The sequence below is a fragment of the Pantherophis guttatus genome, chromosome 3 (genome assembly GCF_059756535.1).
Source record: "Pantherophis guttatus breed Tessera chromosome 3, ASM5975653v1, whole genome shotgun sequence".
Classification (NCBI taxonomy): Eukaryota; Metazoa; Chordata; class Lepidosauria; order Squamata; family Colubridae; genus Pantherophis; species Pantherophis guttatus.
The window spans coordinates 96,444,154-96,469,908 of NC_142065.1; the positions used below are offsets into that span (position 1 = coordinate 96,444,154).

At 38.0% G+C, this 25,755-nt stretch overlaps 4 long non-coding RNA genes across 5 annotated transcripts in view; 1 reads left to right on the top strand and 3 right to left on the bottom strand.

Moving 5' to 3' along the window:
• Positions 1-5,763, bottom strand: LOC117677321 (uncharacterized). Its single transcript, XR_004594745.2, has 2 exons — positions 5,595-5,763; positions 1-155 (listed from the first exon to the last, which is right to left on the bottom strand). It is a non-coding gene; the product is annotated as an uncharacterized LOC117677321 (long non-coding RNA).
• Positions 1-5,936, bottom strand: part of LOC117677323 (uncharacterized) — a 132,162-nt gene extending 126,226 nt beyond the window's left edge. The window contains exon 1 of the long non-coding RNA XR_004594748.3: positions 5,771-5,936. This is a non-coding gene — a long non-coding RNA (uncharacterized LOC117677323). The remainder of the gene's footprint in view (positions 1-5,770) is intronic.
• LOC148114698 (uncharacterized) lies at positions 5,157-17,960 on the top strand. Of its 2 annotated transcripts, none has more exons than XR_015733175.1 (3): positions 5,157-5,229; positions 16,653-16,793; positions 17,814-17,960. It is a non-coding gene; the product is annotated as an uncharacterized LOC148114698 (long non-coding RNA). The 2 variants fall into 2 exon arrangements; XR_015733176.1 differs by lacking the exon at positions 5,157-5,229 and adding an exon at positions 6,041-6,126.
• Positions 11,005-20,750, bottom strand: LOC148114699 (uncharacterized). The gene is made up of 4 exons (XR_015733177.1): positions 20,607-20,750; positions 16,613-16,656; positions 15,324-15,369; positions 11,005-11,599 (listed from the first exon to the last, which is right to left on the bottom strand). It is a non-coding gene; the product is annotated as an uncharacterized LOC148114699 (long non-coding RNA).
• Positions 20,751-25,755: the final 5,005 nt, after the last annotated feature.

The following is a 25,755-nucleotide window of genomic DNA, read 5'->3' on the forward strand; positions in this document are numbered from 1 at the left end:
TTTGTTCAAAGGTTAAAAGCTGCTCTTTTATTGTGTGTCTCATTTGCTTCTGTTTTTTTTTTTTTTTTTTTTTTGCCTTGGGGCAGCTTCTTTCCTGGGATTTGACCTCTGTTTTGCCTGGACCACATTCTCACTATGTTCTGGACTCTGCAGGGCTACAAATCAGCAAGAAATATAAGATCAGTCCAATTCCTGCAACGTGCAGGAGAACACTAAAATGTGAAAAGATCAAATCTTTGTGGTTCATACCACAAAGGGATTCTGTAGACACATTTATTGATGAGTCTCTCTGAACACTGTCCTAGATTTCAATCTGCCCTAATAAGGCTAGATTTGAGTTTAAATTACTTCAGTGAACTTGATGGATATAACTTGAAAAAAAAAAAACAGAATGAAAATCCCAATCCACCCTTAAAGTTCATTTATAGCCCTTGGTGAATGACACTTTCCCTATCCTGACTACAAAGCAGGGATATTGTAAAGGTAAAAAGGTAGAGAAGAGCCAAAACGCACTATTCTGGGACAGAAAAATGACACATAACACTAATGCATTCTTGCCTAGATGTGATCTTAGCTGAGGTGGCTGCTTCTCCTTTTCAGTACAGCTTCTCAGGAATTAAACTGTAGCTATTGGCACGTGCCTAGTGCCGCATAATGGGGTGAGCTCCCATTACTGGTCCCAACTTCTGCCAATCCTAGCAGTTCGAAAGCACGTAAAAAATGCAAGTAGAAAAATTGGGACCACCTTTGGTGGGAAGGTAACAGCATTACATGTGCCTTTGGCATTTAGTCATGCCGGCCACATGACCACAGAGACATCTTCAGACAGCGCTGTCTCTTCAGCTTTGAAACAGAAATGAGCACCGCCCCCTAGAGTCAGGAATGACTAGCACATATGTGCGAGGGGAACCTTTACCTTTACCTTATTGGCAATTTCAAAAAAGCCAGTTTGACCAATAACTGTGATTCCATTGAACAATCTTATGAACCTGCATCTTCCAGATAAGTTAGATTTCAGTTCTCCTTATTCCATCCATTATGAATAAAGTCATTTGGGAACCAATAGGACTTGGTTTTCCACTTATCTGGGCAACAGAAGATAGCCATTGCCTCCAGCAAAACAATGAAATATAGTTGCTAATATCTAACATTATTTCCGAAACTTCAGTGAGTCCCAAGTTTCTCATAATCTGTTAGGAACAGTCACACTGAATCTCCTTATTGACATATATTGCCGGTTATAAATCAGTGTGAACTAACAGACCACTACTTTCTTGTGTAAATAGATATCAGCAGCACTGATGTGTGCTCAATTGCCAAGTAACGGATATTGTATTTTCTGCTTGCCAAACTCTAGGAGGAAATGAATGTTATCCATATAGCATAATTTATTATTTCTCTAACTCCAGAAATATTGAGTCAGGATTGACAGTAAAGCTGAGAAAAAAAGTTTTTTAGCAGATGACATGTTGTACAGAAATGAATGAAAGGAAAGAAAATAATTTGCAGTGGTGGCAAGGGGCAGGCCGGGGGGAGAAAGCTGAAAAGTAGCTGATCTGGTGTAATTAAGTATTTCTGGAAGGTAATAGAATCAGGAAAAAAGGTTTAAAGTAAAGTATTGGAAAACAGTATTTAGAGCCTGAAGCAAAAAGTGCAACAGTAACATATATCCTTTGAGAGTAGTATGCCTTCAAATCTTGACTCCTAATGACTCAGCCTTGTTCGACAGGCTGAGGCAAAGAGGCAGTCCTGGAACCAGCGAAATCTGGGGGCTGGGCAAGGGACAGAATGTATCTGCCCTCAGTGTGGAAGGGATTGCCACTCTCGAATTGGCCTTTTTAGTCACACTAGGTGCTGTTTTAGGACCTCTTTCCAGAGCATGATACCATAGTCTCTTGAGACTGAAGGATGCCAATATAAATGACCACCATGCAGTTTTCTGGAGCTTTTATGGAGAACTAGATGTCCTGAAGGAGTGGATCCAGAGCAATGACCAGACAGTGAATTCTGGCTGGTGAAGTCTGTCTGGAAAAAGGAGAGCTCAAGAGATCACCCACCTGCACTCTGGACAGCTCTTTGCGGTAAGTTCATGACTGGAGTTGATTTCAACCAAGCTCACAGCTGTATTGCAGTCTAATTGGACACAACGTTTACACATGCCTCATTTCTTAAACATTTTTGGACGTAACTAATTTACAGCTCTAGAGATACTTTCTGAGCTTCACAATAAAAAAAAAAATCTGCTTGATGAGTTAATATTTTTTCTTGATTACAAAGGAATAAAGAAAAAAAGTAAGTCTTAAGACTTAATATTTGACAAAAAGCTTAACAAGGAGTGAACATAAGAAAGTTTTAAAAGGATAAAGGAGATAGTTATTTGGAAAGTACTTTTAAATAAATTGGAATTCAATTAGACAAACTTTCTTGTGACTCTTATTTGTTTACTATTAAATAGTGCAGACTATTGGATTTTACAAAACAAAATATAAAAGTAATATGAGACAGACTGTCATGCTGTTTGTAAATACAGAATGTCATTTGAGACAAAAGGAGCTAGAAAAGTGGGGGGAGGGGAGAGAAAGCTTGCCTCCCCCCCATTTGAAACAGTTTCATTTTTGGATTATAATACCATAATGACAGAAAAGTGGCAAAAATAGTAGAGGGAAGAAGAAGATTGCTTCGGCAACCTGCAGAGAGAAGAATTACACCAGATTTGCTTCAGAAAATGTTTGAATAACTTGGCAATAAACTGAATCATTTGATACTAAATCGACTTCTAAGATGACTTCTAAAGATGAAAGAAGAGATGAAAAAGAATTTAAGAAGATAGAAAGTTCAGTAAAACAAGTGCCTGGAAATGTAAAACAAATTAATGACAAAGTAGACATTTTGGAGAGTAAGACAGAAGTTATACACTAGAGAATTGGAAAGACAATTAGATAATATGGCTCTCTTGGAGCTGAGAAGAAATTTTGGTTTGAGTTTTATAGGTTAAGTCTATTTGTGAGATATAGCAGCCTAAAGACAATTAGGTTATGTTTTCTAACTTTGAAGAATCTGGACCTAAATGACAGCTCAATTACTTGTTAAAAAGGAAAAGCATTGGGGCATCCATAGAGAACTTCATCATTGCAACCTGCTCTTACAGTGAAATCCCCATGTATTCGACTATGTTTACTTGGAACCTATTCAGCTAAGAGTATGGAAGGTATAATAAACCTGGTTCTAGGTTTGGGTGACCTGTGAATGGGCTGTTGAGGAGCAACAAAGAAATTGTTCAAAGATTGACAAAGCTGATACAGCATTCTTAACCTGAGGTAATTATTTTACAGTTTGAATATACTAATTTAGAAGCTATAAATAGACCAAGTCCACCTTTGAGTCTGATATCTCTGAGGCTACATTGTGTAGTGCCTAGTAGAGAAAAATAGTTGGAAATTGAAACCAACTTCCATGTGTCCTGCAAAATATATACATTATTGATCTCTAACTCAATCATCTCAATCGATAGATAGATAGATAGGGGTCCACCTACAGAGCAGACTTTCTGCTGTCAGCTAGAGTGGCTATTGTCCTGAGCCTATGAGGTAATTTCAAAGAAAAAGTTTCATGAGCAGAGCAAATAAGGCCAAATGGAACGCCCCACAGCTACTAATGACTCAGTTCCAAAGTTCTGATGGATGCACCCTCCCTTCTTTAGGTCGCATGATCACATTTTGGACATTTGGCAACTGGCTTGCATTTATGGCTAGTTGGCATCCCGCAGTCCTGTTACCATGGTTTTCAGTGTTTTTGTTTGTTTCCAGCATTTACTTGGTGTTTTTGGCCAAAATAAAAAAAGTCTATTGAAGAAAATGGATTTATTTGATGATTGTGGCTTTTACTTAACAACTGTGGCATTTACATAGTGACCACAGCATTTGCTAAACAACCACCACAAAAATAGTCATAAAATCAGACATAGTTACATGATGGCCTGTTTAATGAGCACCACGACTTACCACCATAATTCCAGATTCAATTACAGTTGTAAGTCAAGAATCACCTGTGGGATAAACATCTGGAAAGTCCTAAAAGGGCTGTGTTACATTGATTAACTTGGTGTTTCCTGCATTTATCTGAATGGGTTTTGAATTGGAGCACCTTCTTTTTCATTGTTTTTGAGAAGTGTTAAGCACTCAGAAAATGAACTTGTCAGCTTTTCAACAGGAGGACAGTGGGAGGGTGGTAACATGTTGAGAAACTCAGTTGCAGCAGTTACTGATTGAAGCATTGATTTAATTGCCTCAAGTTTGCATATAATTGTTGATTTTCTGTAGAGAGGGTGTGAAACAACTGAGCTAGTTATTTCTCATCCTCCATAGGGTCGACTGATGACTGTATCTTCTCCTTAATTAAATCGAAAGTGTTGTGCCTCCTGTGCTTATCTGGACCTGACCTTGGAGTTGGTGGAGCATTCTGCTGTGTAGGTAATTGCTGGCTGAGTTTATGAACTCTGTGGTTTATGCCATCCTCTCTTGTGTGCTTGGCTCTCATCCCAGAATTTTGCAGAAGCCCTACACTAGTATTGTGAAAGACACATATTGGTGTAATTTCAAACCCCCCTAGAAAATGTTTTTAAGTTTAAAGATCATTCAAGGCAAAATGCCTAAAAATCAATATTATTCTTTCAAGTCCATGCCATCTGGAAAGCCAGGAGATTTCTGTGAGCTCACTGGAATATGCTCTGCAGTAAAGGAGTTGTGAGAGGCGGTGTAGGGCTGCTCATCTATTTTGCCACCTGCCCTCATTAAGAGGATTAATTCAAGTCTGGACCAAAATATGGGTGTCACTGCAAGACTAGCTCATCTCTGACAGTTGCCATACATATAGGGTCTTCTTGCAGCATAAGGATTTTGAGTAAATTCTGGAATAACTGAATTGGTAACTGACTCCTTAACAGTTTTAGTTACATGTTTTTCCATTATAGCCTTATGTTCATCTATTTTCAGACTGGCATCTAATAGTGGATTGAAAATTGCAGTAACTATTTTAGCAGTTAAAAGGCAATCCTTAGCCAGTCCACATCCACATTTAAATTACTTGTGGCTTTAAATGTGTCCTCTCTTCTATCCCCTACAGAAGCCTCATTGTTGTTATTGGAGGAAGGGAAATCATGAGTTGGATAAGGCATAGGATTTATGAGTGAAGATTGCAAAGGAAAGGGAAAGAGGACTTACCTGCTACGTAGTATGTATTGTTTGTTTAAACATAAAAATAAAAAACATTTTTTAAAAAAATGTTATAACTGTCTGAAGGCTTAGAATGTTCAGAATGCTTGAAATTTTCTCTTTGTGACATCCTAGGCTTGTTCTTTATCTTTTAATTCTTCTTTGTCCCTGCCTTGTGGCGATCACTGCTTCATACCCTCAGTAGGTGTTAGGAACAGTTAGATTCCAGGCTCTAAAATACCAACTAATCTTAATTCTAAAGTTCTAAAATTACTAAATCTAGTACAGGGGAATAAAATTACTAATTGACATTAAAAGAAATATCTAAGTAAATGATTTTAAAGCTAAATAAAAGTAGCTAAACTAGAAGAGTAAAAAGCTCACCTCAAATGATTTCCTCAGGCAATATATATTTTGGTCAGCTCACAAATTATCTGCTGTAGATTATCTAACAATTTCTAGTGATCTGGCCCCTTGCTTTAAACATTTTGGCATGGGCCCCAGATCAGAAAATGATAACCTCCCTTTAATTCTCACTTGCAAAGTTAGGCAAGGCCTACCGTAATTAGGGACCAAGTTAAGGACCATTTAAAATGCTTGATAGGAGATATCTCTTTTAGGATCAGATGGAATGGGCCCCTTGAAGGTAGGATAATCCAATGGTTTTACTCAGAGAAAGATATTACATATTTTTCAGCCCATTGTGTATTAGAGGCATGCTCAGACCCAACTGTCCAATGAGACGGAAGTATACTTGATATATATCATGATCTCATAGTTAAACTCCAACCTTTTGTAAAAAAAAAAAGGCAAATACCAATATGATCAGGCAGGGATGGTGGTCTAAGAGTTCGTTTGAAAAATCTTGCCTTGCCACGAAACAGCATTAAGGGAATTCTATGCTGCCTTACTCAAGGTAAATTCATTAGATTCCACCCACATTTTAAAGAAGCCCAAAAGACAATATAATAACGTATCTTTTATTTTATGTACACTGAGAACGTATGCACCAAGACAAATTCCTTGTGTGTCCAATCACACTTGGCCAATAAAGAAATCTATTCTATTCTATTCTATTCTATTCTATTCTATTCTATTCTATTCTATTCTATTCTATTCTATTCTATTCTATTCGAAATATAGAAGGAAAAAAAACCCCTCAAGATCAGAGAAAAAAATTGTCACTAATTAAAGCCACAAAGGCCAAAAATGCTTCCCTATTTTGGCATATTATAACAAACTATTCACATATCAACATTACACAATTACATTGTAGCATGCCCTAAAGTACCTGGGTACACCACTTCCAAGACTTTACTGTGATCCACATGCTAGCACCTAAATGATGGATATAGCATTATCTTCACTGTTGCCGTGGTCCCCGGTCACATGTAAGGAAGTCAAAAATCTCATTAACTAGCTTAAGTGTGGTAAGGCCCCCCCGGGGGTGACTGTATCCCCCACGAGCTAATTAAATCCTATTCAAATTGGTGAGCCTCTATACTGGCCTCTTTATTTTCATACATTAGCTACACAGCCAAGATTCCAGAGGACCGGGGGAAAGCCATAATTGTCTCTTTATATAGAAAAGGTGACTGGAATGATCTGGCTATTAAAAGCCAATTAGTCTACTGAGCATCATTAGTAAACTATATACCAAGTAGTTATTTATGAAATTCTAAACCTGGGTAACAGGGAAGGAGATAATCGACCCTGAGCAAACAGGGTTTCAACCAGGACAATCTACTGCCTAGTGCTTCAACGTCTGGCAGGCAAATATACAGTACAAACGACCCTGAATTGATGTGTATGAAAATTCTCTGTTATCCAGGTCATAGTTGTATCAAAGGTGGGTTTTTTTTAGACACACTGATTTGAATCTACATACAGCCTTTATTGAGTTCAAGGCAGCTTTTAACAGTCTCTCAAGGGTAAGAGTTTGGGATAGTCTGAGCAGATCCTCTACAGCAGTGGTTCTCAACCTTCCTAATGCCGCGACCCTTTAATACAGTTCCTCATGTTGGGGTGACCCCCAACCAGGGATGGGTTCTAAATTTTTTTACTACCGGTTCTGTGGGCGTGTCTTATTTTGTGGGTGTGGCTTGGAGGTCATGTGACTGGGTAGGCGTGGCTAGCTGGTCATGTGACCGGGTGGCCATGGCTATGTGTATAGGGACTACTCAGAGGGCTGAAAAAAGTCATTTCTGACAGATCCTCGCACTTTTGACTGGTCCTCACACTTATGACCATCCTCACATTTATGCCCGTGCAGCATTCTTAACAACCATGTCACTCATTTCACAACTGCTTCTTTTCACCATGGTGATAAGATAGGGCAAAAAACGTAAAATGTGAGGATAGTCGTAAATTCGAGGACTGGTCAAAAGTGTGAGGACCAGTCAAAAATAACTTTTTCAGCCCTCTGAGTAGTCCATATGCACAAAAGGACTACCCAGAGGGCTGAAAAAAGTGATTTCTGACAGGTCCTTGCACTTTTGACCGGTCTTCGCACTTATGACTGGTCATCATTTATGCCCATTGTAGCATTCTTAACAACCATGTCACTCATTTCACAACTGCTTCTCTTCACCATGGTGACAAGATAGGGCAAAAACGTAAAATGTGAGGACAGTCGTAAGTTCGAGGACTGGTCAAAAGTGCGAGGACCAGTCAGAAATAACTTTTTCAGCCCCCTGAGTAGTCCATATGCATAAAAGGATACAGCAATAGAGAGGGATGAAGGAAGGGAAGGGAAATTAGAGTAGGAGTGAGGGTAAGAGAGGGAGGAAGAGAGGAAGAGAAGGAGAAAGGAAGAGGAAGTAGGGAGGAGAAGAAGAGGGGGAGGAAGAGAAAGTAAGAAGGAAAGAAAAGAGAGAGGTGGTAGGTTTGAGGAGAAAGATTGCTGAACAATAAAAAAGATGAAAGGGAAGAAAGCCAGCCCTAAACAAATATAAATATATTAAGATAAAGAATGAATTGTTAAACTTTAAAGAATAAAAGAGAACAAATATGAATAAATAAGAATAATTAGAAACACACATACAAACATACAATGTATTTTCTTTGAACAGAGTATTTGGCCAGTTCACAAATTTAAACAGTGTTTAGTCATTTCAATTAAATTTACAATATCTATATTTCCTTTTTGCCATATTTATTCCTCATCTATTTTTGTAAAAAACCAATATTACCCTTCATCCTCATCTCTAATCTTAATCAAATTAATTTTTCCCTTCTATTCTATATTATACCCCTTCCCATTGTCATCTATTTTTATATCCATCCTCACATTGTTAATTATGTAATATTACAGTTTAATATAAATTCAACATTTTAATATAAATCAATTAGTTATATAACTACCTTTTTTGTATATTAATCAATATGAACATGAATATTCCAATTATTTCCATGCAGTCCAATTTCTTACAAATCAATTAATTATATTTACCAATAATAATAAACCAAATAATTTCCCCCATATATTCCTCCAAACCACAACTTAACCATTTCTGCTTTCAACACAATATACAATTAATAGTATCTCAATTATTACAATTCCCTAGTTAAATAGAGCTTTTTTCTCTTTTTTTTCTTTTTTTAAATTTGATTTATATGCCGCCTTCTCCAGAGACTCAGGGCAGCTTACAATGCGCTAAGCAATAGCCTTCATTCTTTTGTATATTTATACAAAGTCAGTTTATTGCCCCCACAACTGGGTCCTCAATTTACCTACCTTAGAAAGGATGGAAGGCTGAGTCAACCTTGAGCCTTGGCGAGATTCAAACCTGCAGTAATTGCAGGCAGCTGGTCTTAATAACCAGCTTAATAACAGGGTGCATTAGACCACTGTACTACCAAGGCTGTTGGTGTTTTAAAATCTTGAACTCTCCTCTTTTTCCCTAAATTTCCCATTGTTTGCACCTACCTTTTTTGGTGAGGAAAAAGAAAAGAAATCTGCCTGGCTAATTTTCCAACGTTGCAGCAACAGCAAAGCCAACAGCCTGCTTTACTTTCAGTTTTGTTTTTCAGCATAGATAGGGGGGAAAAAAATCTCTCCAGCAAGCAGCAGAGCCCTGAGCAAAACAGCTGAGAGCAAATCAGCTGAGAGTCGGGAGCCGATCTAATCAAGGGCTAATTAGCCTATGCTGAAGCTCCACGGGCCAATAAAATTACAAAAAAACACCGAACCATTTGTTAAATTGCTGGCTCGCTCACCCCTCGCCCATCACTAAAGCCCCGCGGCAAGAATTTAAACAGTTTTTTTTCCTCTAGCCATCAGCTGGGACAGGAGGTAGCAATAGATTGGGAGTGGGCAGGGTAAGTGAACGGCCGGCGATCCAACAGAGCAGAGAGTGAGGGTGAGTGAAAGCATGGGGGGGCGAGAGAGGGCTTTGGCAACCCCTGTGAAATGGCCGTTCGACCCCCAAAAGGGTCGGGACCCCCAGTTGAGAAGTGCTGCTCTACAGTGTGTTGTGACCCAGGCCCAAGTAGTTAGTATTAAATACAAACAGTTCGAAAACAAACAGACTTTATTAGAACAGCTGAGAATTAACTCATTCTCAGTGCAGTCCAAACTAAATTAAAGCAAATTCTTCAAAACACCATTCCACAGTTTATCACCTGACCGTGGGATAATTAGGCAAACTGCCAAGGCTTTTCTTGGCAAAAGTTTAGAAACAGAAGGCGGCGACAAGAAATGAATACAGTGAAACAAGAAGCAATTCTCTCAATGGTTGTTTTCCAGCAAAGAGGCCAAGAGCCGTTGCTGGTCTTTTAAGCCTTATGGGAGGGGCCAATCATCTTTTGGCCCTACTCCTGAGTTGTCCTCTTTGCTTTAGCTGCTCTTGCCTTCTGGCAGCTCTTCTCATATGTGCACTGGGAACATACTCCTCCTGTTCCTCTGCCTCTCTACTGTCAGCTCTGGAGGCTCCGAAGTCTGCACATCACGCCCCAATGGCCCTGGCCCCATTTCTGCCTCTAATTCAGAGCCCTCATCTGGGCCTTCCCCAGCCTCCAGGACTGGCCCATGTTCTTCCTCAGCCTCATTGCTGTCCGACTCCACAGGCTGCTGGCGGACCACAACACAGCAGAGGTGTCAAACACACATCGTCATGGTGGCATCACGTGACGTATAGGGACTTTTTCCCCAATTTGCTAAACCGGGTGTGGGTGTGGCCAATGCATGACACATCTGGCCTGCAGGCCAGGAGTTTGACAGCCCTGCTCTACAGACAAAAGACTCTTGTTCCTAATTCATAAACTACAGGTAGTCTTTGATGTACTACCCCCATTGAGCCCAAAATATCTGTTGTTAAGCAAGACAGTTATTAAGTAAGTTTTGCCCCATTTTACAACCTTTCTTGCCACAGCTATTAAGTGAATCACTGCAGTTGTTAAATAAGTAACATGGTTGTTAAGTGAATCTGGTGTCCCCAGTGACTACTAGTCAGATGGTTGCGAAAGGTAATCACTTGACCCAAGGACACAACAACCGTCATAAATATGAGTCAGTTGCCAAGCTTCTGAATTTTGATCACATGACCATGGAGATGTTGCAATGGTCATAACTGAAAAATGGTCATAAGTAACTTTTTTTTCAGTGCCACCATAACTTTGAATGAACACTATACGAACTGTTGTAAATTAAGGACTACCTAACTCATCCCTAGAGTAAGATGTTTCTGGCTTCAGACTTTCAAGAGGCTGAAACTAGGATGTATTCTAGTGTTGGAAGAAATATCCTTCTGGGTTCAGTTCCAAGTGGGGAAAAAAACACTAGAAACATGGTGGCTGATTGGAAAGATGTTTTTTTAATGATGGACAGGATCACATGGTTTGAGGTCCTGGGCAAAAAGCACATGGTTGAGAGAGAGTGAGAGATTTATACCCTCTGTTCGGCTGTGAATTTGAGCTTGTATTCTGATTGGTTGTCAGACTCCCAGGGGGTGGGGGTCTTAGCTAACTTTGTAGGGTGTCTGTGTCCCAGGCTTGGTTGAGCCTTGCTGGGTGATGTAATCTTCCCAGGTGCCATATGGTGAGATGGGTAGAGGGCTAATCCTATCATGTCCTGAGGGCCATGTCTTAATCCCATCATCCTGGAGTTGAAGAGGGGGAAGGCAGTCCTTTTCTCATCCAGGGAAAAATAATATTCTGCCTTTTTAATATTTCCTAGAATATTTCATTCTTCTAGAAGGAGGGTGGGTGCTAATTTCCTACACTAGCACCATTGCTTTTCAAGAGTTGATTAAAACCCTTTAGAAGATTAATATCCATGCACCTAAATCAGCTGATAAATATTTCCCAATTTTGCTCTATGCTGATGATGCAGTTCCTCTCTCCTTGTCTTTTATAGGCAGGAAGTAGACACTAAAAATTCTGGTATCCCACTGTAAGGAGGAACAATTAATAATCAATTGCAATAAATCTAAAGTTGTAGTTTTTTCCAACAAAAGACAAAAGCACAAGTGGAAAATTGATTTCCATGAATTAGAGCAAATGTTTTAAATACTTGGGTATAGTATTTCAGGCCTCTAGGAAATTAACAGCCCAGGTAAATTATGCCACTTCTATTGCCCAAAAGAACACACAAGCCGTAACTAAATTTTATAGGTCACAGGGGGCAAATTGCACTCCAGCAGCAATCAAATTGTTTATGGCTATAAAACAGTTTCCCCACTATTATATGGGATACAACTTGTACAAACCTAAGGGATTATGAAGCCATTCAATCAAATGTCCTTAGGGCTTTGTTTGACACCCCAAAATGCACTTCAACTCAATCTTAAGACTTAAAGCTAACATGCCAAGTATTTAGGTTCAGGCTTGGACTAGAATTCTAATCTCAGGATTTGGAATCATGCCCAGGGATCCAAATCTTTGATCTCAGAGCCACCTTTGATTGAACAAGAAGTTATGCAACCTTAAGTATATAGGAAATGAATATGGAATTTGAAAATTCTTCAGCAAGAGCATCAATGCACATATATTCAAATGATCTTTATAATATATGGCATTGTTTCATGAATTTAATCTGTAAAGATAATAAGGATAAGAATATAGAATATTCTGGTCAAATATATAATTGGATAATTGTATGTATCGCCCTTAAACTTATTGCTTATCTCTTTTTTATAACTTCTTTATTGACAGAATTTAATAGAAAAATGTGTTCTTCTAAATATTTAAACTTTTATCTTCATGCTTCTAGTACATTGGATGGCATATCTTTTGTTTCATTGTTTGGCTAGTTTAATTTCCTGAATTACCCTGAATTTTATCAGTTTGACTTCTATAAAAAAACCCTACATGATAAAATGCAGAAGTGAATAAAAAGCGAATAGCATTTTAGCATTTTGCTTTTGGGCAAAGTTTTTAGATGTTTGTTTTGTACAACAGTGTTTCTTTATATGATACCAAAAGAATCCGTAATTGGGATTTATTTTCTTTAAAAGTATGTGACTGTGGGTGTGTTTGTTCAAGTGATATAGGAGCATTTAACTCTGAAAAGTTGCACTCCATGTGAAAAATGCATCAATTAACATGCTGAACTTCACCTAATCAACCCTTATGTTCAGGGCTCCTGCCAGGCATTCTTGTATGACATAGATTAACACATAATGGAAGACTGCTATTCATAGTGCAAGCAGCTGTAAACAGTCTCAAAAAACAAAAGAAATCACATTGCAAATGACTGCTAGTCACAGTGGGCATGTTCTTAAGGAATTCTGATAAAGATCCAGACATCATTCATATGCTACAAAATTGAATCATACTTAGCAATCCTGTGCTGGAGGGAAGAGTTTTGAAACTCCGAGATTCTTCACATCACAAATCCATCTGAAAGTGCTTTTCAGAGCTTCTTGCTGTGGTACTTCCCTATAATACAGTTCTTTTCCCCTTTTTCCCAGTGTCTTCTCTCAGTGGTTTTCAGAAAGCGTTTCAAGATATTAGATTAAGGTTAGGGGGATCAATAGATATCTGGTGTGTTCATAGGTCAATTTTTCTGGCCTATTGGGAGATTTCAATGCTTTTTTTCAGTTTAGATCCTTTCATATGCAACTTTTTCTAACATAGATCATTTTGTACACAACTAGATTGGCTTTATCTGTTTACAAACACTGTGAATTCTGCTGAGAGAAGATCAAATAAATCTGCAACAGAATAGTGTGTTAGTGGGTAATAGTGTTAATAGTGTTAGTGGATAATAGGGTTAATAGTGGATACTTTCTGTGGATAAGTAGTTATCCACTAGTAGTGCTATTAGTGGATAACTTCTGAAGTGTGACTGAAGTTTTGTAGTGAGACAAATCACTGATGTAGACAAATCTCCCAAAATGAGAACCTGCTACTTAGCCAAAGTTATAGTGTATATGTTTTACAGTGATGGATCTATTTGCATTACACCCAGACACAAGAGTTTATTTATGGCTTTTTACAGAAGTTATGGATAACTGATATCCACAAAATGAACAATTTACCTAAAATAATTTATGATTTAATTTAATTATTTAAATATTAATAAATAATTTATAATTTATAATTAATGAGCAGACTAAGAATATAATTAACCATTTAGATAATTTAAAGAGCCATTTAAAAGAATTTGTTTAGAGATTTACAGTTTATGATTACCAGTATGCTTAATACCAAGCTCTTTAGTTACCATTTTATTTAAATTCAAAGAAACTGTTCAAGACCTATATTAACATCTGTGAGCCTCACAAACAGTTCCAACTTCATCCAGGCAAAGATAAGATGTTTCTAGTCAATCAAAAGACGTTTTGTATAGGATTACTCTGCTCTCAGGGGTATGCAGCAGTGATGGGATTCAATTATTTTTACTATCGGTTCTATGGGCGTGGCTTGGTGGGTGTGGTGGCATGGCTTGGTGGGTGTGACAGGGGAAGGATACCGTAAAATCTCCATTCCCTCCCCACTCCAGGTGGGTGTGGCAGAGGAAAGATACCGTAAAATCTCCATTCCCTCCCCACTCCAGGGGAAGGTTACTGCAAAATCCCCATTTCCTCCTGATCAGCTGGGACTCGGGAGGAAGAGAATAGATGGGGGTGGGGCCAGTCAGAGGTGGTATTTACAGGTTCTCTGAACTACTCAAAATTTCTGCTACCAGTTGTCCAGAACTGGTCAGAACCTGCTGAATACCACCTCTGGTATGCAGGAAGAGACTCAATGGAAGAGATTGAATGGTAGTCACAGCATGTTAAACTACTATAGATTAAATAGAGAGCCAACCCCACATTCCCTAGCATTGACAATGTTACTTAGTTGGGTAATGAAATTTCCACAAGCAAATAATCAAAGAGCATCCAGGACTCCACAGTTACCTAATAGATGTCAGCAAAGGCTCAATTGCCAAAAATCTAGAAAAAAATAGATTCAAATCTTCCAAAGAGGCTCTGTTTTAATGAAATCACTAATAAAGGACAGCTAGAGGTAGCTATTGCAACCAAAATGTGGATTATTAGAAAGCACTAAACGTTTTAGGCCAAATTATTTAATAACACATTCTTCCAAAAATGAATGTAGCTCAGTTATAGGACTTTCCAAAGAAGCCCTTGTCTGTCAAACACTATCACTCTCATGTGGTGAACATCTTATCCTCTAAACCAAGGGTGTTAAACTCATGTCATCATGGTGGCATCACATGACATATTGGGACTTTTTCCCCCGTCGCTAAACTCGGTTTCAGTGTGGTCAGTCTGTGACACATCCAGCCTGTGGGCTGGAGTTTGACAGCCCTGCTCTGAACTATAAAGACTACTTTATTCTGACATATTTTCTTGAAGAAAATTAAATTCAATGTGATATGTTTTTATCTGGTTATTACTTTTTAATCAATAGTTTAATTATAAATTCCTATATATCTGTTACATATGAATAGCAAGCTTTATTTTTTATGAAAAAACGGGATATAAGTTTAATAAATAGATAAGCTTCTTATTGTAATTCATTGAGTTTAACACATTAGCCACATCTATCTTTGATTTCAGTATCAGTGAACCTAATCTGGATCCAGTCATATGTCCACTATATATTGAAGTGCAGAACACTTTATACTGGGGCTGGGATCTATTTTATGGCATTAGTACTTACAAGAAACTGGAAAGCCACATTTTTGCTATTAAAATTGTTCTGACTCCTGCAATTTGAACATTTTAAAATTAGCAAATGTTTCTTAATACATTCCAGGCTGGTAAAAGCAATGTTTCCTCTCCCAACTTCATCACAATAGACATATCAACTATGTTTAATATGGATGCTACCATAGTAATAACAATAGTTAAAAATCTTAGAATATTACTTTAGATATTTACTTTTGCTCTGTTATACTAACAAATGTTGTTATTGTAGAATAATAGATGCACATCATTACTTCATTTGAAAAGGTCACTTGATATTTGTAAGCTTAAAAAAAAGAATATAGACTAAGTGAGAAATAATTTTAGATCCATATGAAATCCACGCCTCCCAAATTGCTCAAAATGTTATGTGAAGTTGGCAGTTTTAATCTGAAACAGAGGTGTCTGTTGTGATGATCACTGAGTTCAAAATGGTGGATACAACTAGGCAATCAGAGGCTCATCTCTTTGTAAAGTGCATTGCCCACCTTGTACAATGGTGTCAAAATGGGTGAGTCTTCTATTACCAAATTGTACCCACTATTTTGAAGCCAATAAACTTCATGGTGGATACTTCTGCCTTGACATACTATTACATTCTGGCAAAGTATTGTAGTCAGTTTGAAAATTTTGCTCTGTGATCTTGTGAAACCTTATGGAAATTTCTGAAAAGTTTGGTATTCTACCATGGTATTTTGTGAAGATACAGTGATCTAGTGTAAACCTGGGGCAATTGTTGATCTTACAATATTTCAGCTATAAATCTTTACTGAAAAGTAATTTTAATTTAATTTTCAAGTGGTATATGAGTCATGGATGGCAGCAATGTATTTCCTGGAGATTAAGGCACCATTACAAATTCCTGATATATCCATTAAACGTTTCTTCAAAACATTTTTTTATTACCGTAGATAAACTAGCTCTCAAAACACATTGCTACTTTTCCAAGTTTAAGGCATTAACATTCTGGAACACAAGTGGTAATGATTTAGCTCAAATATGATAGCTATTTCCCACTATGTCTCCAATTCCCTTCCCAAGAACCATATTGCTGTCTGTTCAGAAAAGCTTTCCAATATCTACTAAAGCATAGCATAAGTAACAATTTATTCAATCACTAGAACTGAAGAAAGAAAATTAAAAAAAATAGCAATTTAATAACTATCTAGTCCATCCCATAGAAGGAAAGAAAGGATGCGGAATGATGTGACTTGCTAGCCAAGGAAGTAGAAAGAGAATGAAGCAGGGGATTTGAAAACCTACCTAAATAAATCTTTGCCTTTATTTCTTTATGCTTCTCTAGAACTCTGGAAAGAACAATGAAAACTCTTCACATCAGATCAATACAAAAAGTAAACAAAAACTTTTTCTCAGCAATGGCAAATGCTTTATTGTACAGCAACCTCCAGAAATGAATTGCAGCCTTCCTTGCCCTGCCACTGAGGTATTGTCTCTTTCTCAGATAATGGTTTCCCCAAATATATATATATTTCTACCCTTTTAGGGATATATCCCCAATTACACGGGAAGAAACCTGAAATATTAACTATACACATATATATGTGTGTGTGTGTGTATGTGTGTATATATATATATATATATATATATATCTGTATATATATATATATATATCTGTATATATATATATATATATATATATATCTGTATATATCCTATTCTGAAGGCTTTGGATTTGAATCCTTGTTTAAGAAAATGATATCCCGCTTAGAAGGAACACAGTGTATAAATCCTTTGGGTACAATAGGTTGCTCTGATCTCTAGAACAGATCCTTCACTCCTGTGTGTGTGTGTGTGTGTGTGTGTGTGTGTGTGTGTGTGTGTTCTTCTTGAAATAGGTAGGAGTCTGGATAATGCTAGCAATCACTATCATTTCTAGTGTGGGAATGGCCAGATATTTCAACCTCTGATCTACCAGCACCTTAAAGCTTGAATTATACATCTATTTATTTGGTCGTGTAAATAAGGCTTTGATATAAAATTTAAATATCTAATTGGGTTGTGATTTGGTCTTAAGCATTATTATCTAACTAAATGACTACTAATCCACTTTTGCCCATTTATATTCCATTCTACTCAACAGGCATATTTTACTGCTTCCAGATAATTTGACAGCAGACAATAAACTGCTTTGAATGAGCAAAGTTTGAAGACCCAAATATATTACAGCCTTTGACTTAAACTGTAAAGGGTCAGCAAAGAATAGATCACACCCACGGGCCTCCATTTTTTTTTCCTGGTTTATGTTCTACTTGGAATATACTTAAAAGCATTTATATATTGAATTAATATATCTGCCTGATTCCTATGATATTTCAAGAAATAAAATTTGGTTTTTAAAAATTGGTTCTGGAGAAATAGTTTTCACAATATAAGGTTTTCTTTTTTAAAAAAAATAACAATAATAATCTTCTCTATATTGTTACATTTTCTCCTTCTTTCTTAGAATGTAGTTATCGGAAGACATCAGCAATTCTTCACCCCATTACATTATGGCCATCGTAGTTTAATTTACCAGAACTACAGAAGTCACTGTTTAATATGTCATGTGTAAAATTTGATTTTCTCCAGTAATAAAAGGTTTTTCTTAATGAGTTTAAAATTAGTTTGGGCATTTGAATTTGGATACCTAAGTGAAATATCCAAATGAGGTGATTAAAACAATGAAATGCTAGAATGAAACCTAGGGAGAAAAGCAGACAAAGCAAGAGTGTCTATTTGAAGAATCGAGAAATCTGTAATTGCACTTGGAAATTTAAAACTCACTAGCATACCTAGGCAGCCATAACTCATCCTTCAAGGTGGAGAGAATAGTAGACATTTGAGAAAGCCAGTGGGCTAGAAGAAAATGGCTGAGAAGATGATGCACCATACGGTGCACTGCCAATGGGTATCACTGATGCCTTAGGCAGTATTCTGAGTTGGATCCTACTTCCTGTGCTCCTCTATGACACCAAGAATAATGCCAGAAGTTGCAATTATCTTTCCCAACTAAGTATTACACATAATAAGGCATAGGAATAAAAACTGGGTTCTGTGCAGAGTTAAGCCATATTACCGAGCCTCAACTAGATTTGGAACCACAATATTGTAATTATATGTCCTTGCTATTTAAAGAATTAACCAGGAGGGAGTATGATCTATTCATTCATTCATTCATTCATTCATTCATTCATTCATTCATTCATTCATTCAATTTCGGCACTGCCCAGCTTCAGAATTATGCTTCTCATCCAACATTTACTTGGTCTGATATGTGACAGCCAATAACTGAAGGCAGTTCAGAGAGTAATGTTTTCTACAGTTTAATCATTCATGGAACAAAGAGCACATGGTCATATGAATGTATCTGAGTTAGCAGACATTGATCCAAATATCACATTATAAGCAAGTGCCTTATGTTAATAGAGTTTATTAAGTAGTCCCAACAACATAATACCTTTCTTGTACAGCAGGACGAACTCGGCAGACTTTAAAGAATGTTCACTTATTACACTGGAAAATGTGTTTCCCTGATTTGTCCCACATTACTGTATGTATGTATGTATGTATGTATGTATGTATGTATGTATGTATGTGTCAGGTTTCGAGGTCGTCTCAAATAAATTGCATTTCAAACGAAGTCTTTGAAGAAAAACTCCTATTTATTAAGCACGACATTCTAATCCAACTCCAAGGAAGCCAACACTGACTTCCAGACCCAAAACCCTCCCTTTCTATTCCTCACTCCCCTGCACTCATTGGCCATCTTCCAAGTCATTCTACCCCTAATCTACTGCTCCAGCTCAAAGGAATTTCCCTCCTCCCATCCCATCCCCTAGGGGATATTATGTCCAGGAAAAATAAGTAGGTGAAAAGTCAAACGTCCCTTTTCAGACGCCTCCACCTCTCCTTCTTATGTCAGCACTAGAGTAAATGCAGCTTGAAGTGCTGACACTATGTATGCATGTATGTATGGCAGAGAATGAGGTGGCTGGATGGAGTCACTGAAGCAGTCAGCCTGAGCCTAAATGGACTCTGGGGGATGGTAGAAAATAGGAAGGCCTGGCGGAACATTTTCCATGGAGTCACGATGGGTCAGACACAACTTTGTGACTATCAACAACGTGTGTGTATGTGTATGTATGTGTGTGTGTGTATCCCAGAAGGGTATGGCTAGCTGATGAGAGCTAAATTGCTTGAAATAGATCTATACTAGTCTCCCTTTATTTCTTTGTCAGTAAAAATGTAAATTTAGCATACACACACACACACACACACATACACACAGTATTTTTCGGACTATAAGATGCACTTTTTGTCTCCCAAAAGGGGGTGAAAATGTCTGTGCATCTCATAGACTGAATATTCCCAAAGCCCCATCCACCTACCAGCTGTTTTTTGGCCTCTGCACACCCCATTTTGGGCCTTTTTTCAGCCTTTTCCAGGCCTTTTTAGGCCCATTTTTTATGCTTTTTTGGCCCATTTTCAAGGCTTTTTTGGCCTGTTTTCAAGGCTTTTTTTGTCCATTTTGGGGGCTTTTTTTGTCCCAATTTTGAGGCTTTTTTTGTCCATTTTTGAGGCTTTTTTCAGCCTATTTTTGAAGCTTTTTTGGCTTGTTTTTGAGGGGGGGGGGTTGGCCTGTTTTTTCTGAAAAAATAGGCCAAAAAAAGATGCAAAAACGGGCCAAAAAAAAGCCCCAAAATGTACCAAAAAAATTCATACAGAACAATGGGAGGTTTGGTTTATGTTTTATGCATAAAACAAGAAGCATTCTTGCAAATTCCCATCCTTGAAATCATCTTCAATAAAGGCAGGAAGTCCCCGCCCCTTTAAAAGTGCATTTTAAAAATCCAGATAAAGGGATTATTAGGAAGGAGTTTATTTTCCATATGTAATTGCCACATCCCAGGGTTATTTAACTATAATATATACATTGTTTTAACACTACTCTTTCATCTTATCTAAAAATTATTTGGTCTTAAGAAACTAAACCAGCAATTTAGTGTCGACCAACCATCAAATGGAAGCATTTGGTCCAAAACAATTAAGTAAAGTATCCCTGGAGAAAACAAGGTGCTGAGTCTTGTTTTCTTACATGGAAATTTTAGTTCATAGCAAATGAACTGCACTTTCAAAGATGGTACCTTCCCATCTCTTTGTAGCTATGAGCTTTTTTGACCATCAGGACAAATGGTGAGAAATAGATATGGAATGGATCTTCATATAGTGTCACATTGTATCTCTTTCAAATACTCACCAGCTCTTCAGTTGGTTAAATGACCTTCCTTATTTAAGAGATAAGGTGATTTCCTCTCTTCACTCTCATTCACTTCAGACTTCATCAATTTTTCCTGTCTTCAACATGTAGTTTAGAAAGAGGTGACGCTGTAATATCTTCATATATTTCTTGATAATTCTAGCTTCTACTTCAAATACAATGAACATCTCATAGCATTTCTGCTACCTGGACTAAACCCATACTCTGAATCCAAGACAACTATATTTCTCTGGATTATGAACAATTTTAATGGGATTCTGCTACTCAATATTACTTATTTATTCTTTCAGCTCTCTGCTTATGTTGAAGACAGGGGTGGATTCTAAATTTTTTTACTACCAGTTCTGTGGGCGTGGCTTATTTTGTGGGCATGGCTTGATGGTCATGTGACAATTATTTAGGATTTAGCAGAGATACTGGTCTACCAGGCTTTTAACTGCTTGCAGAGCTGTACCGGTCTACTCATTTGTTTTTGGAGGAACTGGTCTACCCATTTATTTTTGCAGGCACCGGTCTACTCATTTATTTTTGCAGGCACCAATCTACTGATTTGTTTTCTTTTAACACTGATCAGCTGTAGGGCGGCCCTTTGAAGCCCCACGGCAAGAGTTTAAACAGTTTTTTTCCCTCTAGCCGATCAGCTGGGACTCAGGAGGCAGCAACAGATTGGGGGTGGGGCCAAATAAAAGGTAAGAATAATGCAGGGGGTGGGGGAACAGGGGGCGGGGGGGCAGAACCGGTTCGGTGACTTCATATCGTCACCGCTACCGGCTCGGCGGAACCGGGTAGAACCGGGAGGAACCCACCACTGGTTGAAGAGCATAAGAAGAGGTCCTGCTGAATTCAATTTTCCAATGCAATCAACTCTTTGAACAGGATAGTGCTTTGTGAGCCTTTTAGAAGACATAACTACACATATTTTCAATATATGCTTTCAAAAAGAGCAGTGCAAAAACTAACTGCAGGGATTAGAGCAACAGTGGTACAAACTCTCTGTTATGCCTTCTGGCTCTTTTAACATGCCTAAAATTAATGCAAACATGTGGAACAGTTTGGAAAGTCTTCAGTAGGCCTGAGAATATTTGGGAAATGATTCAGAAGTATTCATTAAAGTGCGGTAAACTGGGTGGAATGTGAAGCTTGCTCTCTAGCCGAGAAATCGAATATATACCCACATTTATAATGCCTCTGCTTCGAAAACAATTGCAATGGCATCATTTTCTTATCCCTTTTACGTTTCAGTTCGTGACAGCATACTGGTACATTTGTTTTAAAACATTTTCTGCTTCATTGATTAGGTATGACTTTCATGTCCTGAGAAAACAAAGAAACAAATAAATAAATAAATAAATAAATAAATAAGAGAAAGAAAGAAAGAAAGAAAGAAAGAAAGAAAGAAAGAAAGAAAGAAAGAAAGAAAGAAAGAAAGAAAGAAAGAAAGAAATTTGCACTTTTTTCATATAATTCCTTGGCATGGAATATTAATTGCTAGCCTGTCAGCCTTTTCTGATACCGAAAAGAAAAAAAAACAAAGATAAGACAGAAATGTACCCTCACTCATGTTTGTGTCAAAAGCATCAAGGCACTTCCGGGTTGAAAGGATTAATTGATGACATCATTGTTGTCTGGGGGGGGAGGGGGGATGCTTAGTTCAGGGCTCCTTTCATGTCTCTGTTAATGTGCCTACCAAAGTGGTACTTATCTATCTATTTGCAATTGCATGCTTTCAAGCTGCTAGGTCACCAGGAGCTAGAGCAAATGGTGGAAGATCACCCCATCACACAGCAGTACTCAGGTTTTGAACATGGACTTGCTGATCATCAACGCAGCATCCTAACCATGTGAGCCACCATGCTCCTACAGAGTGTATCAGTGGTGAGATTCAAAAATTTTTTACTACCGATTCTGTGGGCATGGCTTAGTGGGCGTGGCAGAGGAAAGATACTGTAAAATCCCCATTCCCTCCCCACTGCAGGGGAAGGTTACTGCAAAACCCCTATTTCCTCCCGATCAGCTGGGACTTGGGAGGCAGAAAATAGATGGGGGGCAGGGCCAGTCAGAGGTGGTATTTACCGGTTGTCCAAACTACTCAAAATTTCCCCTACCGGTTCTCCAGAACTGGTCAGAACCTGCTGAATACCACTTCTGGAGTGTATCATGAAGATTAACAATAGAAGAAGATAGAAAGGTACTCGATCCAGATCCTTATCTCACTCTTGTTCTCATTGTTCTCTTGCTCTCATTTTCAGGGCTCAAGAAGTAACTTTAATAGCTAGAAAGAGGTCATGGTTGTGGGCAATGGGTTAGGGAAAGATAAACTTTTTCATATACTTTAGATGTTTTAACTCCTTTAAATCTCTGTGTATATTGGAAATCGATGAAGCAAATATTTGGAGATTCGGGTTAGCTGACAAACATGATACATATTTAGACACTGACTCAAAACTCAAGACCGAACTAGATAAGAAAAGTCCAAAATCTTTGCCATGATTCTCTTTTGCCCCTTTTGCTGCCTTTTCACTTTTCTGCCTAATAATGTCTAATCCAAATCATATGGCAAAGAACTATTCAGCTTTATTCTGAAATTCCTTTTCTGTGGCTCGTTATGATGAAGTAAGGTTGAGGCCTATGTAATGTAGAAGTCCTTTCATGCACCATAATTAGAGCAAAGGCTACTTGGTAGCTGTGTGAGTTTTGCTGGTTGAAAAGAGAATCGGGAGAGAAGATGAAATGGCACATCGTGGGAGGTGAAAAGATGGCTGGCTGCAACCCTGAAAAACAGAACTTTCCATAGTGCTTCTTTTTGCAGTGCTGCTCTCTGATGCATATTAATAGCAAGATGGTTATCAAATGCCACAGGCATCTGAAGCCTTCAACATAGCTTGTTTGGTTTGTTTTCCTTTTAAGCTTGGGATTTTCAAACATTTGAACAGCAGGCAGGAAGCAAGGATTGGCTGACAGGGTGTCATGTCACTATCACTTTTATTTCTGGGCTGAAAAAGTTCCCTTTCCTGCTACGCCTACTTATTTGGCTCTATGGAGCATGAAAATTCACAATAGGACTTAATTTTAGGCTTATACTGAAATATATGAATCAGCCATAGTTAAAAGTAGATGCTGTGGTGGCTCCTTCTCCTCTTCTTCTTCCTCTTCTTCTTTGTCTTTTCCTCCTCCTCCTCCCCCTTTCCCTCCCCCTCTCTCCCCCAAACCATGATTTGGGGAAAAAGGTCTCAAGCTGTGTTCCCAAATAATGGTTTATGAAAAATTGTTAACAGGAGAAGGAAGGAAGAGGAGGAAGAGGAGGAGGGAGAGAAGAAGAAGAAGAGGAAGAAGAGGAAGAAGAATTCCTCTGATTTCGGGGAAAAGGTCCCAAGCTGTGTGTTTCATCTTCTATTTCAGCTTGCTATAGTCTAGGGGGGGTGTGGTGACTTAGTGGCTAAAACGCTGAGCTTGTCGATCAAAAGGTTGACAGTTCAGCAGTTTGAATTCCTAGTGCCATGTAATGGGGTGAGCTCCTGTTACTTGTCCCAGCTTCTGCCAACCTAGCAGTTTGAAAGCACATAAAAAATGCAAGTAGAAAAATAGGGACCACCCTTGGTGGGAAGGTAACAGCATTCTGTGCGTCTTTGGCATCGAGTCATGCCGGCCACATGGCCATGGAGATGTCTTTGGACAGTGCTGGTTCTTCGGCTTAGAAACGGAGAGGAGCACCACCCCTAGAGCTGGAAACAACTAGCACGCATGTGCAGGGGAACCTTTACCTTTACCTTATAGTTAGTCTGGAAGTGTAATTTGGGAAATAGATACAGTCACTTTTAAATTCTAGAACTTTTAATGATATTCAAACTGCTCTTGAATTAAGTTTCATTGCTGAATTTTGTTCAGTATTTGACATATTCATTATGCAGTGCAGTCTTGGTAGTTGTGAACTTAAAAATGTTTATATTCTGGGAATGGGCCATACTAGCTTCCATCTCTGTAAATCCTTTAAAAGTCCTTCTTAACTGTTGACACTTAAAGAATATCTATTCATATTTCCCACTAGTATTTGTACGGATTGCAAATTGAAATTAAACATTCTCCATAGAAGGGGAGGAAAATATATCCCAAAGGCCAAAGGCCTCTAAACATTTTTTTTTCCTGTCAGGCCCAAACACAGAGATGATACAGCAAATTGAGTTTAATTTTTTATTTTCTTACACCTAATGGACAGAATCTTGTCAAGATAAATCTATAACTTTCTACCCTATCTGGTGTATCCTGAGACATTCGTTGTTGTGGCTCTCCTCAACCTTCCCTCCTTTCCCATCCAGCTTGGGACTGCACAATCTTCTTCATCCAGGCTTCTCTCTGGGAAGGCTCTATGTTGCCAAAATTCTCTCCCACTGCTCCTCCAGATACGTTCCATCACATTTTCTGAACATGGAACTCTGCTTCTCAGCATTTTGAAGCAAAAAAATACATGGAAGTACAATCCTAAAATAGTCTTAACCTACTTTTCCAAAAAAATAAAGAAACCCATAAAGCTACCCTCAAACTAAAGAAAACTCGCCTACATCCTGATATGTATACAAGCAGAGAGTTGAGGTCTCCTTCTTACGAAGAAGTTGGGTGGGAAGGGGTTAAGTAGGCATTTTCTTTAGGAGTTCCTCTTTTTTGGAACCATTTTCTTTGGAATAGTTTTGTCTGGAGTTAAGACTAGCCTTCCCCTTCTAATTTTCTGGAAGCTTGTTAAAATCTAGAAGACTTTCATAAAAATAGCATACTATATTTCCATGAGTGAATTGTGCTACTGTCAACCAGAATTATCAAATTTTATTTATTTATTTATTTATTTATTTGTTTGTTTGTTTGTTTGTTTGTTTGTTTGTTTGTTTAAATTTCTATACCGCCCTTCTCCAATATAGGACTCAGGGCGGTGAACAGCCAAAGTAAAAACAAGACATACATACAAAACATACAAAATCTATTTTCTCTTTCACATTGATTTATTGTTCTGTAATATTGTATTATTATATTTATTATTACTGTGCATATCATATACATAGCTTGGAGTCAATTGTGACTGAAGTGTAATATATATATATATTAAATAGAGAAATATCTATATCATCGCCTGCCTACCACA